The sequence below is a fragment of the Manis pentadactyla genome, chromosome 7, assembly GCF_030020395.1.
Source record: "Manis pentadactyla isolate mManPen7 chromosome 7, mManPen7.hap1, whole genome shotgun sequence".
NCBI classification, from domain to species: Eukaryota; Metazoa; Chordata; class Mammalia; order Pholidota; family Manidae; genus Manis; species Manis pentadactyla.
This window is the reverse complement of record NC_080025.1, coordinates 111,950,885-111,963,057: the sequence shown is the minus strand read 5'-3', so window position 1 is coordinate 111,963,057 and position 12,173 is coordinate 111,950,885. Positions and strand designations below refer to the sequence as shown.

At 35.9% G+C, this 12,173-nt stretch overlaps 1 protein-coding gene across 12 annotated transcripts in view; it reads left to right on the top strand.

Annotated features, from left to right (window-relative positions):
- IMMP2L (inner mitochondrial membrane peptidase subunit 2) overlaps positions 1 to 12,173 on the top strand; it is a 998,090-nt gene that overhangs the window by 87,335 nt on the left and 898,582 nt on the right. The window lies entirely within an intron of this gene.

The window sequence follows — 12,173 nt, the reverse complement described above, 5'->3', positions numbered from 1 at the left end:
TACTCATCCCAGTACCCGACACATTTTTCCACCCCTACATCCCAGAGATGTAAAAGACATGTAGGCAGAGATTCTGGTGCCCTCTGCCTATATGGGATGCTCAGGTCTACCAGCTCGTCCTGGGTATAGGGGTGAAGCATGGGAGTGCTCCACAACCTGGGGAGGGGGCTGCTCCTCCCCCTGACAAGCCTGTGGTTGTTTGTTTTTATTTTCTTAATTACAGCTGGGTGGACCTTTAAAACAGGAGAAGATGGTACCTCTTGCAGTGGCCTGGGTAGCAGATCCGCCAATGGCCCCACCTCCTCCTCTTCTCCCTCAGGCTTCTCCACCAATGGCTCCTCCTCCACCATTTCCAGGGCTGAAAGCACTACTCTTTCCTCTTTCTCCCCCACAGCCTCCTGCAATGCGGCTTCTCCTGCCGTCTACCCCCTCGCCGCTGCTAAGGAATCTTCTAGGAGTGTGACCTGTCTTTTCAGTAACTACCTCTCTTCTTTAACAGCATCCTATAGGTTATCACCCAGCTCCTCCAAGTGATGCTGAAGTGTGTCTCTCTCCCACCTAAGTTCCTCTCTTTCCTCGCTAACCCTCTTGATAATCCTCTCTTTCTCCTGTATAACATTTTCTACTATTTTGATGAAATGGAACCTACAATGCCAGCCACTATACGATCCTCTAAGGTCTCCAAGCAGTCTTCCAACTCATAGAGGGCTAATTCTGCAGCTTCCAGTGTTTCCACCCTTCCCAGTTCTGGGGAAGGCACCACCCCTCTAAGAGGTACTTTACCCTAGACCAGTTCCCCACTAGGGGTTCCCAACTTGGAAGCCCCACAGCTGAGGGGATAATAACAGGTGAAGTAGCACCCTCTGCCACTGCATCCACTGGGGCCTCCCCACCATCTGCAGAAGCAGCCCTCCCAAAGGTTGCACCCATTATGACAGATTTCGGGTTCAGAGGAATCCGGCCGAATTCTGCCAGATGTAAGTCTGGGGAGAGGAAATCCTGGGACAAAATACCTCTAAAAACTGAAATCAGTCAAAAGGAGAAATAAAGTTTAAAACCCATTTATTGCTTACAAACTGCAGTCCAGCACCATCTCTCTCCCCTGCCCTGGAAGGAAGCAAGCAAGCAAGCCAGCTCCTCCCCTCAAACTCTCAGGTTCTGACATGCCCTAGGTTGCCCAGGTAATTACCCATTGACATGGAGATGAACTTCTCTCCACCCCTGAGGATATGCAAATGCACTAAAGCCAAGCGAGAGATTCTAGAAATGTTACAATTTTACCCAGAAGACTTTTACTAAATTCTACCTAAGTATGATGCAATGTTGTATGAAAGACCCTATTTAAAGTGTCTTTTTAGTTTTATGAGCAAAAATGTTTTCTGGACATATGTCCTTATATTTTTATATATTTTATAGACTGCTTCATTTGAAATGATTGATGTTTGATTAATGGTCATTAATATACATTTAATCCATGTAAAACACCACTGAATATTTGCTTTTCTTAGAAAAATGCATCAGTCTGGTTTTAACTTAGGTGATAATTGTCATTGCTACATCAGAACATTCTATTTAACAAATATGTGACTTATACAGAAATGCATGAGGAAATTTTGAATTTAAGCCTAAATATGAAATATAGCTTGCCATTTGTTTACAAATTCATATTAATAACATTTCATTGATATACAAATAATCTTTGGAAACAAAGTAATGTGATACTTTATATTTTAAAAAATTAGTGTAGTGTTTTATTTATTCAGAATATATGAAAATATAGCATTTCTTCCATAATATTATATATATAATTCTGTAAAACTTGACAGCTTGCAAATTCATACTTAAATTAGTTGCTCTTATGCAGCTGTATAACCAGAGCACTAATGAGAGCAATTCCAATAAAACTGCTAGCACACTTTAAAAGACATGAAACATATAATAAACACTGCAGAAATGTAGGCTTTTACTTCAAATGAAAAAGGTGAAGTGGTGTAGGGAACGGTTGAGCCTATCTATGTATACAAGGGCAGAGGTACATTATCATCATAAGTTTCAAGTGGAGAAATGATTGCAAGCTTTGTACAAAATGTACTGATACCAGAGATGTAGGCTCTGCCTGTTGTTTTATGTTACTGTGTTTTATCTATTTATTTACTTATATTTAAAAAACAAAGATCAGGGTTAGCCTTGCAATAAGCACTTCTCAGAGAAGGGTTAAATGTATAATACTGATTCCTTCCTGGCTTACTGCTGTTAGTATACTTAGCCTTCAGTTGCTATTATTAGTGAGGCAAAACATTAATGATCTGGGAACCAATGCAACTTTTGCTTTATACTGAAATCCTTTCTCCATTTACCAATTGCCTATGAGCTAATTTGATGCTACAGAAATACATGTGGTAGCAGAACAGACTGTCCCTTCTATTGCAAGGGGTTTTGTTCAGAGCTTATTGGCTAAGGCTGTTTCCTAAAGCATGGAAGGTCTGAGGGGGTGTGTATTGTAGTATGCTTCTTTGCATCTCTTTCTTATCTTTTCCTGTCTTTCTTTCTTTCTGTAAAAAGTTTGTCTCAGTGGAGCTATTGTTTAGGCATGTTGTTCATAATGTGAAATCAAAAAGTATATTTATTTAATAACATTACTGGTTACACAAAGCATTATTTCCTGTCATCAAGTCCTCAGTTTTACCGACTATTTGTAGGTGAACACCATATTCTCTTAGTGGATTTGCAAACTAAGAGTGGCGATTAGAGTGAATTTTGTTTACCTTGAAATTAACTTTTCATTAACCTGTGTGATGGCCTTAGTGCCAAAGGCTGAACATAAGTAGCTCTGTCTTTACATTGATATATCAATTAATAAATCCATTGGGACACAGGTTTTTTCATAATAAAGTTTCAAGTAATCACATTGAAAAGTGTTTTAACTTTTTATTTAAAAATAATGTGAGACTTAAAGAAAGGTTGTAAAAATAGTATAGAGAAATCCCAATACTCCCTAATAATTTTTTCAGCTTTATTGAGGTATAATCGACAAAATTGTAGGTTATATAAAGTGTATAATGGATGATTTGATATACCTGTGTATTGTGAAAGATTCCCTCCATTGAGTTAATTAACACATCCACCACCTCCTATATTTACTTTTTTTTTCGTTTTGGGTGAGAACATTTAAGTTCTACTCTGTTAGCAGGTTTCAATTATCCATGCAGTGTTATCAACTATAGTTACCACATTATCCACTAGATACTCAGACTTTATTCATCTTATGCCCCTTCCCCCCAATAGCATTATTACAAACCATAGTACAATTATTGAGACCAGGAAATTGACACTGTTATAATAATATTAACTATTTGAGTTTCACCAGGTTTCCCACTAATGTCCTTTTTCTAGACCGAGATCCTACACAGGGTCCCATATTTCATTTTTTATGTCTCTCTCTTCTCCGCTAGTTTGTGATAGTTCCTTGGTTGTTACTTGTCTTTTTTTTGACCTTGATACCTTTGAAGTCATTTTGCAGAATGATCCTCATGTTTTAAATTTCTGGGGTTAGTCTATCTTCAAATGAAGAAGGATTGCTGTTGATGGCAGTTGCTGGGGAACCTGCAGCAGTGATAACAGCTGGGAAGGTGCATGAAGCAGGGCCAGAGGGTAGGGAACATTCATGCACAGGTCATTTTACTTTCTTGGGACCCCCCTACTTGTGTCATGACTAAGAGGGCCCATGGTTTCTAGAAGTCCACACAGTCAAGTTCATAGCTTCCAGGAAGCATGGAGAGAGGCAGGTGGGGAAAGGGCTGTAATTTCTAGTGGAGGTGGAAGGGAAGGAACTAAGGCTAGGTCACAGATTACACCATATGGAGCCAGTATTCAGGTCTAGAGTAGAAGGTTAGGATGAAGAAATTCTCACTTAGTGAGCACCCTGTGTGTCAGGTATTGTGCGAAGCACTTTGTAAATGCCATTTTTCTTTAACTGCTCTAAATATCTGGAGATAGTTATTTTTAACATGATGAAACTCAGATTTAGCAAGTAAGTAACAAGTACACAGCAGAGTCAGAATGTACATCCAGGTTCACTTGACTCTAAACCTATACTGTCTGATACAGTAGGCATATGTGGCTAGTGGGCCCTTGAGATATGACTACTGTCAGTGTTAAAAATGATAGTATTTTGGATATATTAAGTAAAATAAATTAATTTCACCTATTTCTTTTTCCCTTTTTATTGTGGCTAGTAGAAAATTTGAAAATACACGTTAACGTACATTACATTTCTGTTGTATATACAACAGAAGGCAACCTACTGTTGGACAATGCTGTGTCTAAACCTCTTTCCATTACGCACTGCTGCTTTCCTGAAGTATGTCTGCAGTGAACTAAGGTGATATCCTGAAGTCTGAGATGGAAAAACACTAAAGTAGTTGCTATGAAGCAAAGGCAGACTGCTGAAGAAAGGCATATGCTTTGTTTTGGAGAGAATATTGGGATGATCAGGTCCAAAGACAAAGAGAAAAAGACATGCAAACTGCAAAGAGAAAAAAAAGGTATCCACAATAGTTTTTGATATTTATTGACTATTTTTTTTTCTGGTCACTGGGCTTAGAGTTCTATATTCATTTTTATTTAATGCTTTATTTTGAAAAATCCTAATAAAGTAGGCACTGCTGTTATTCCTATTTTTATAGATGAGAACACTGAGGTATAGAGAAGTTAAATAAATTGCTTAAAGACATATGGCTAATAAATGGTTGAACAAAGGTTTGAAGGGCTTCACATCAAATCCTGTGCTCTCAACTGTCAAACCACAAGCCTCTATATATTGTGGTGATAGTTCAGTTGAGGACACTTACTCATTCTTGGCAATGAAGTCATTCAGGCCCTATTTTCTCTACATCTATTATATTATCTTCATTTCTGTAATGGAATTTCTGATAGAGTGGTTCTTGAAATATAGTGTCTTCATTAATAGCAATAATACTTTATTATGAACATATAGTATGCATACAATATTGACAGCAGGTTTGTGACATGCTAAACTAATTGCTACTTTCTGACAGATGGCTACTGTGATGGCTACATCTCTAGCAGTAAATGTAAGCAAGAAGTTATGAAGATTTTGAGCCAGGGAAATAGATGAAATAAATAGAGCTTTTGAAAATAAATGAAAGGTGTTAGTTCCTTTGTGTCTTGAGTACTTGTAAATCTTTAAAGTTCCCTTGATCCATCAAGGGAAATTAACTGGAATCTATTAAAAAACAAAATTCATGTTTTGAAACAAATGCTCTGAGCAATGATAATACTGCATAATGACCATAATGACAGTAATATTGAAAAATGGCAAAGAGAAACAAAAGCAAAAATAAACAAGTGGAACTATATCAACCTAAAAAGGTATGTACAGCAAAGGTAAAAATTAATAAAATGAGAAGGCAACCTACTGTATGGGAGAATATATTTGCAATAATATATCTGATAAGTGGTTAATGCCCAAAATATATAAAGAACTCATACAACTTGACACCAAAAAAGCAAATCAAAGAAGACATACAGATGGTCAACAGACACATGAAAAGATGCTCTGAATTGCTAATCATCAGAGAAATGCAAATCAAACCATAATGAGATATCACCTCACACCAGTCAGAATGGCTAATATCAATAAGACAAGAAATAATAAGTGTTGGCAAGGATGTAGAGAAAAGGGAACCCTTGTACACTCCCGGTGGGATTGCAAAATGGTGCAGCCACTATGGAGAGCAGGCTGGTGATTTCTCACAAAGCTAAAAATAGAAATAACATATGGCCCAGTAATTCCACTTCTTGTAATATGCCCAAAGAAAACAAAAACTCCTGTGTTTATTGCAACATTATTTACAGTAGCTAAGATATGGAGGTGGCCTAAGTGTCCATTGATGTATGAATGGATAAAGAGATGTGCTATATAGATACAATGGAATGTTACTTAGCCATCAAAAAGAATGAAATCTTGCCAATAGTGACAACATGGATGGACCTACAGGGTATTATGCTATGTGAAATAAGCCAGGTAGAGAAAGACAAAGACTATATGATTTTACTTGTATGTGGAATCTTAAAAACAAAAGAGATGAACAAACAAAAATGAAATTAACTCATAGCCACAGAGAATAGACTTGTGCTTGCCAGAGGGGAGGTGGGTGGGGCATGGGTGAAATAGGTGAAGGAGAAAAAAATTAGAATATTTGATATCTTGATCTGGATGATGGTTATATGTGGGTATATATATATGCCTATATTCATTGAGCTTGTACACTAAGATTTGTGCATTTTATTGTATGTACCTCAATAAAAATTAAAAATAAATCTGGACCAGAGTGTGGAGGGATAAAATAATGGGACATATGATGAATAATGTAAGAAATACATATAAGACATAGTTAAAAAGTTTGACCTCCATCTACTTGGGGTTGCAGAAGAGGAGAAAGAGAATGAAGCAATATCTGAATAAAGGCCAATAATTTTCTGGAATTCATGAAAGACATCAACCTATAAATTCAAGAAACACTACAAACAATGAAACACCACATTTAGGGAACATGGTAGTCAAACCACTGAAAGCCAAAGACAAAGAGAAAAACCTTAGAAGGAAAAAATGGACATACTATTTTCAAAGGAGCAAAAATACAGCTGACTTTTCAATGGATGGGAGACAGGAGACAGCTCAATGACATGTTTAAAGTGTTAAAGAAAAGAAAAAAATTCCCAGCCTAGAATTTTGTATCTACTGAAACTATTCTTCAAAAATGATAGAAAAGTATACTCCTTTTTAGACAAACAATCCCCCAGACATGCTCCATTGTCCTATTTGATTTCACTTACTGAACAAATTTAAAGTATTAAGGATTTTAAGATAACCCTGCTGAGTATTAAGCCCCAAGTAAGAGCGGGGCCCTCCTGAGCTCAGGCTCATGTGTGACTCTGATGGCCACATCCCTGTGAAGCTGGCCAGTGATTGGCACAGGGGTGGGCACTGGACCTAAGCAGGGCCAATCTGAGCCATTACTAGAAATGAGTTTATAAATCTTAGTGGTGAAACATTATATTTTTGTTATAATTGTTAAGTTTGACCAATGTGATACTGTTAAAAAAAGTTACATTTCCTTAAGTTAAACATCAGTAGGTGCTAAGTGCAGTAGGCAGCATTTTTGTCTGCCAGAATGTTCCATACCGTAATATACAGAACAGTGAACATGATGGGATACTCTGCCCATGAACATATTAACTTGCACAGCCAGAGGGAATTTGCAGATGTAATTAAGGTTGACCTGCAGTTGACCTTAAAATAGGGAGTTTGTCCTGCATGATCCAGGTGTGCACAGTGTAATCACAGGAGTCCTTAAAAACAGAGTAAGTAGAGGAAGTGAGGGAGATGTAGCAGAAATCAGAGCAACCCAAAGCATGAGAAGGACTTGATGCATTTTTGCTGGCTTTCAAGATCTAGGGGCCATGAGCAGAGGAAAGCAGGCTGCCTTTAGAAGCTATGAATGACCTCTGACCTTCAACCATACAGAATTTAATTTTACCAACAACCTAATGAGCCTGGAAATGAATCCTCCACCACTCTCTTGATAAGTGCACATACCAGCTGACATCGTGATTTTTGGCCTCCTGAGACACTAAGCCGATTACCTAGCCGAACGTGCCAGACTTCTGTCCTACGGAATGGTGAGATAATAAATGGGTATTATTTTAAACGTGCAGATTTGTTTTGAAATTTTATAGTGACAGTAATTGTGTTAAGCACTTAAAAATACAGATAATTCTAATATTATCCTTAAAGTGTATAGAGAAGTGAACTTTTACAAAAGATTCTTATTAAGCATTTGAAAAACACTAATTTTATTTAATTACTTGACAAGCTAATTAAAAATTATTTTCTTTCACATAAAATAAATTTGGAAGCCTCTACCTGCCAGTTCTGTGCTGTAAGAATATTGGACTAAGCTTCGGTAGAGCTTGCTTCTCCTTTCAGGTGTATCACTTAACTACTTGAGTAACCTTGGGCAGGTTATCTTAATTAGTCTTTGAGTCAATTCTAGAATCTGCAGAGTAAGAGGTAGAGACTAGTTTATATCTAAGGTCTCTTTCATTTTAAAATTGCATGGAATTCTTTCAGGGATCAAGGTGGAATTGTTTGGGGCTGGACATAAGAATCAATCCCTCAGAATATCATAAAAATATATTGCATACTTTTGGAGCTGGAGTCAGAACTGATTTCAAATTTTTTAAAGATGAGAAGCCATGTTGGGACATTACACATATTTTAGAATGAGATAAGGAGACTTCTAATATTTTTGGTCAAAAGCATCAAATGAATATGTCCTTATTAAGATTATGTCTTCAACTGAAGTTATTGAAAATTGAAAAATTAAAAGTTATCAGGTAGGTGTTTTATAGTGGAATGAGAGCCAAAACCTTTCCTATTTTTTTGATATTATTCAAAATAAGAAAGCTGTAGAAATGTTATATTTTTTGACTTCTTGTAATTTATTCTGGGTGTTGAGTTTTTAAGACTGTCATGGTTAATTGTGTTCTGGTTATTTCCATCTCTTCTGTCAATTTAAGATACATTTCCTAACAATCCACACTCTGTCCACCTTGTTCTTATGAAAAGAAAGGATGCTTGATTCCATATTCTGTTTCATAGTTTAGGTCCTAGAAATGTGGAAGAAATCTCAAAACTAAACTTAAATATAACCTTACTTGATCCAAGGGCAGTAGTGACCCTCACATTTTTCTTCTTTAACTTTTTAGGAAAAAAGAAGGCACTATTTTGGGTGAGTGGAGGTGGCAGATGCTAGGAAATGTGGCTGTGGCTGATAAGAAAGGGCTTAAAGTGACAGCCACCAAACTGTATCAGTGGTTTGGAGCTCAAGAAAACTTTTCTTTCCAAGAAGGAAACAGTAATGCTTTTTATTTTTTTTCTATAATTGTTTATTTCCATTAATGAGAAGCCTCAGTGGCCCATATTATGAAAGGTTACTCCTTGCATAATCTAGTGGCAGGTTTACTCACGTTCAGAAGTCACATTAATATTGACTGGAGGCACCAGTATAGGTTTCACTTTATTAAAAATTGTATGGATGTTGAAATTGCTGATGGAGAAGCTGGCCCAGTTTGATCTGGCTATGGATATGAATATTATAGCTTTCTGTGCTTTTACAGGTCATAAATTACATTGCAAAGATTAGTATATTCAGATTGCTGGAAAGTTACTACAGAGTATTATGACAATACACTAGGAATCATTTCAGTGTGAGTAGTATGTCTCACATTTCACTATAAAATTAATCATTAAAATATTCTAGATTTATTAAAAATTCATTATTCTACTACAGGATCTTTAAGGAGCAATAAGAACTTGAAAAAATAATAGGAAAGCTTTGGTAACAATGACAGTGTGTTAATTGAGTTTAAAGAAGGTAAAGAATGTATTAACAGAATGGATCCACATTTGGCAAAAAAAGATTTGTAATAAATCAAGAGGGGACAATCAGTTAATAAAGAGGCCAATTATCAGTGAAGGAGGGGGGTAATTTAATGATTCTAAATGAAAGGTTAAACTGCTTCAGTGAATTTCAGTTTAAAAGGAAGAGAAGCAATATGGGTAATTAGGCAGTAATAAAATCATACTGGAAAAAAAAAACCTCAGAAAACTGCCTAAGGTGTTAGGGGAATATTGGCTAATGAACTTAACTTCTTGCAATTATCTTTGAATATTCACTTTTGCTCTAGAAATGGAGGGAGAGATGTTTTTAGTTATCTTCATGGCAAAATGATTCTGTAGCACATTTATTATATGTGAATTTTTAAATGGTAACAAATAATGAAATGGAGAAAAAGAATTTCTCATGAGAAGGATATCTATCATCTATAATTCACTAAAATAGTATAATTTTAGCTTTAATTTTTTCTTATTGATCAGTTCTTTAAATTTGGATTCTACTTTACTCATGTGTTTGTTAATAGAAACAGTTTCAGAGGCTGTCAACTTAATTGAACCATTCAGAGAAATTCAGTACAGGAGATCATGATTCCTGTAAGTATATCTCAATTCAGGTCCTACTGAACACATAAATAGGTAAAAATCCCAAATATTGTTGAAAGAAAGATTTTTTTTCTAATTAACCCTATAATTTACATATATATATAATTATTAAAATCTTATAAAGATGTTGATAGGTTCTTGGCCATTTTTACATTCATATCTAATGCCTCTGACTTCTGTGAAGATCTTGGTGATCATTTCTGGAGTCAATGTAAGGTTTAGTTTTATGCTATTACTGTGCTAACGATCAGATAGAGAGGATAGTAACAAAGATAATTAAGTTCATAGATGATTCCAAATTTAAAGATGGTATGATTATAGAATTTGGGCTAATCTCAGCTCTTGAGATGCTATGTTGAGAAAAAGGTCATGTGATACATGCAGAATTATCCTTTATAATTATAGTCTTTCTTTTGGCATTGATAGTTATAATTAGCTTGACTTTCAGTAGATATATCAAATGTAGTTCTGCATTGTATATTAATGTGAAAAACAAATAGAAAAAGTCTGCTTTTCAAAATGCTGACAGCTTCTCAAGAGGTTATTAGCTCAAGTAGGCAATAACCCAAGTCATGATAATCTGTTCAGAAAAGATCTGGACCAGATATCAGAAGACCTGGGTTATAGGTTCACTCTGGCACTAGGGGACTGTATATCAATTAACTTCTATGGGTCAGTTTTCCTTTTTAGTAAAATGAAGGAATGGCACTGGATAATTTTGAAGGTACCCTTTAACTTGACAGTTCTTTTTTATGATTATTTTATTTTCTATATGTATAGGTTAAATTTATTTTATGATATGAGACATTCTCCTGGATACTTATATAATACTGTTACATCTACAAATACTGGTAATTTATTCATTTGGCAAATTTTTTCTGAGTGCTTACTCTGGGCACAGAATTAGCTGCTGTGACATAGCAATAAAGATAGACAAGCAAAGTACCCCTCCTCAGGGAAATTACTATTCTACTAGATGGATGTGTCTTGAATAAGACAAAATTGAAAATAGACACTTTTGAAACTTGTCAAAAATGTGGCAGGTGGGCTATATGAAGGGAATCTTGATATTAAGTAAATCAGCAATTCTGCCAAGTGTGTACAGTGACTTGAACTGGCTTTCATGAGTCAACATGTGCATTTCTTCACGACACAAAATTCAGTGACTTCATGTTGATAATTTGAAATTAGCCATGGTGTATTTATATCATGAAAATTGGCAAACACTGTGTAGCAGGGCTTAAAAATTTTTAAAAAAATTATGTTGCCTATTTTAGCAGCATACCACTGGTGGTAAATGTTGTCAGGTAGCACAACAGAAATGGCAGACATAGTTTCTATGCATGTGTGTCATGTGATCAACATAGAGGTGAGGCAAAGACATATGGTGTATGGAGTTTATGGAGCCATATAAAAAACTATTGATATGATATCAAGACTAATGTGTTCCTGAAGGAAGAGGGGCTGAAAGAAAAATGGTGTGAATTTGAAACTAGATTTTATAGATGGGGTGGCACATACTTGACCAGAGAAGAAGGAAGTTGTTTTAGAGATGGTATGTGTAAAAATTTTGAGGTGAGAGCAAATACTTGTATGGAAGAAGTGGTAAATAGGTTTGCTGATCTTGAACAAGGTGTCAAAGCTTAACCTCATATGAGCATGACAGGCTAATTATGTATTAGCCTGTACTAGTGAAGTACTAAACATGGCCAGATGTTCGCTAGTAGCGAAAAATTTAAGTCTGTCTTTGAATTCTGTGACCTGATTTCTCAGTGATGCTTTTAGAGTTAAGGAAAAAAAAAATCCTTTACACTAAATTGAAGGCCTGTAAAATGTTACTTGTGGTAAATATTTTGTAGAATATTGACACTGAGTATACCACAGATACTTAAGCAGTTTCCTCACCATCAACTGTAAGTTACTCTTAATATGAAGTAGGTGGACATAAACACCAATTCTGTGCGATTTAGTCTGCCAGCATTGAAGGAGCTATGATCTTCTGTAGCACCAGGCTAGATTATGCTTTACTTAGAATAGATGGCAGAGGGACACTTAACACCTACTATGTATAAGCTGAAAGAGGCAA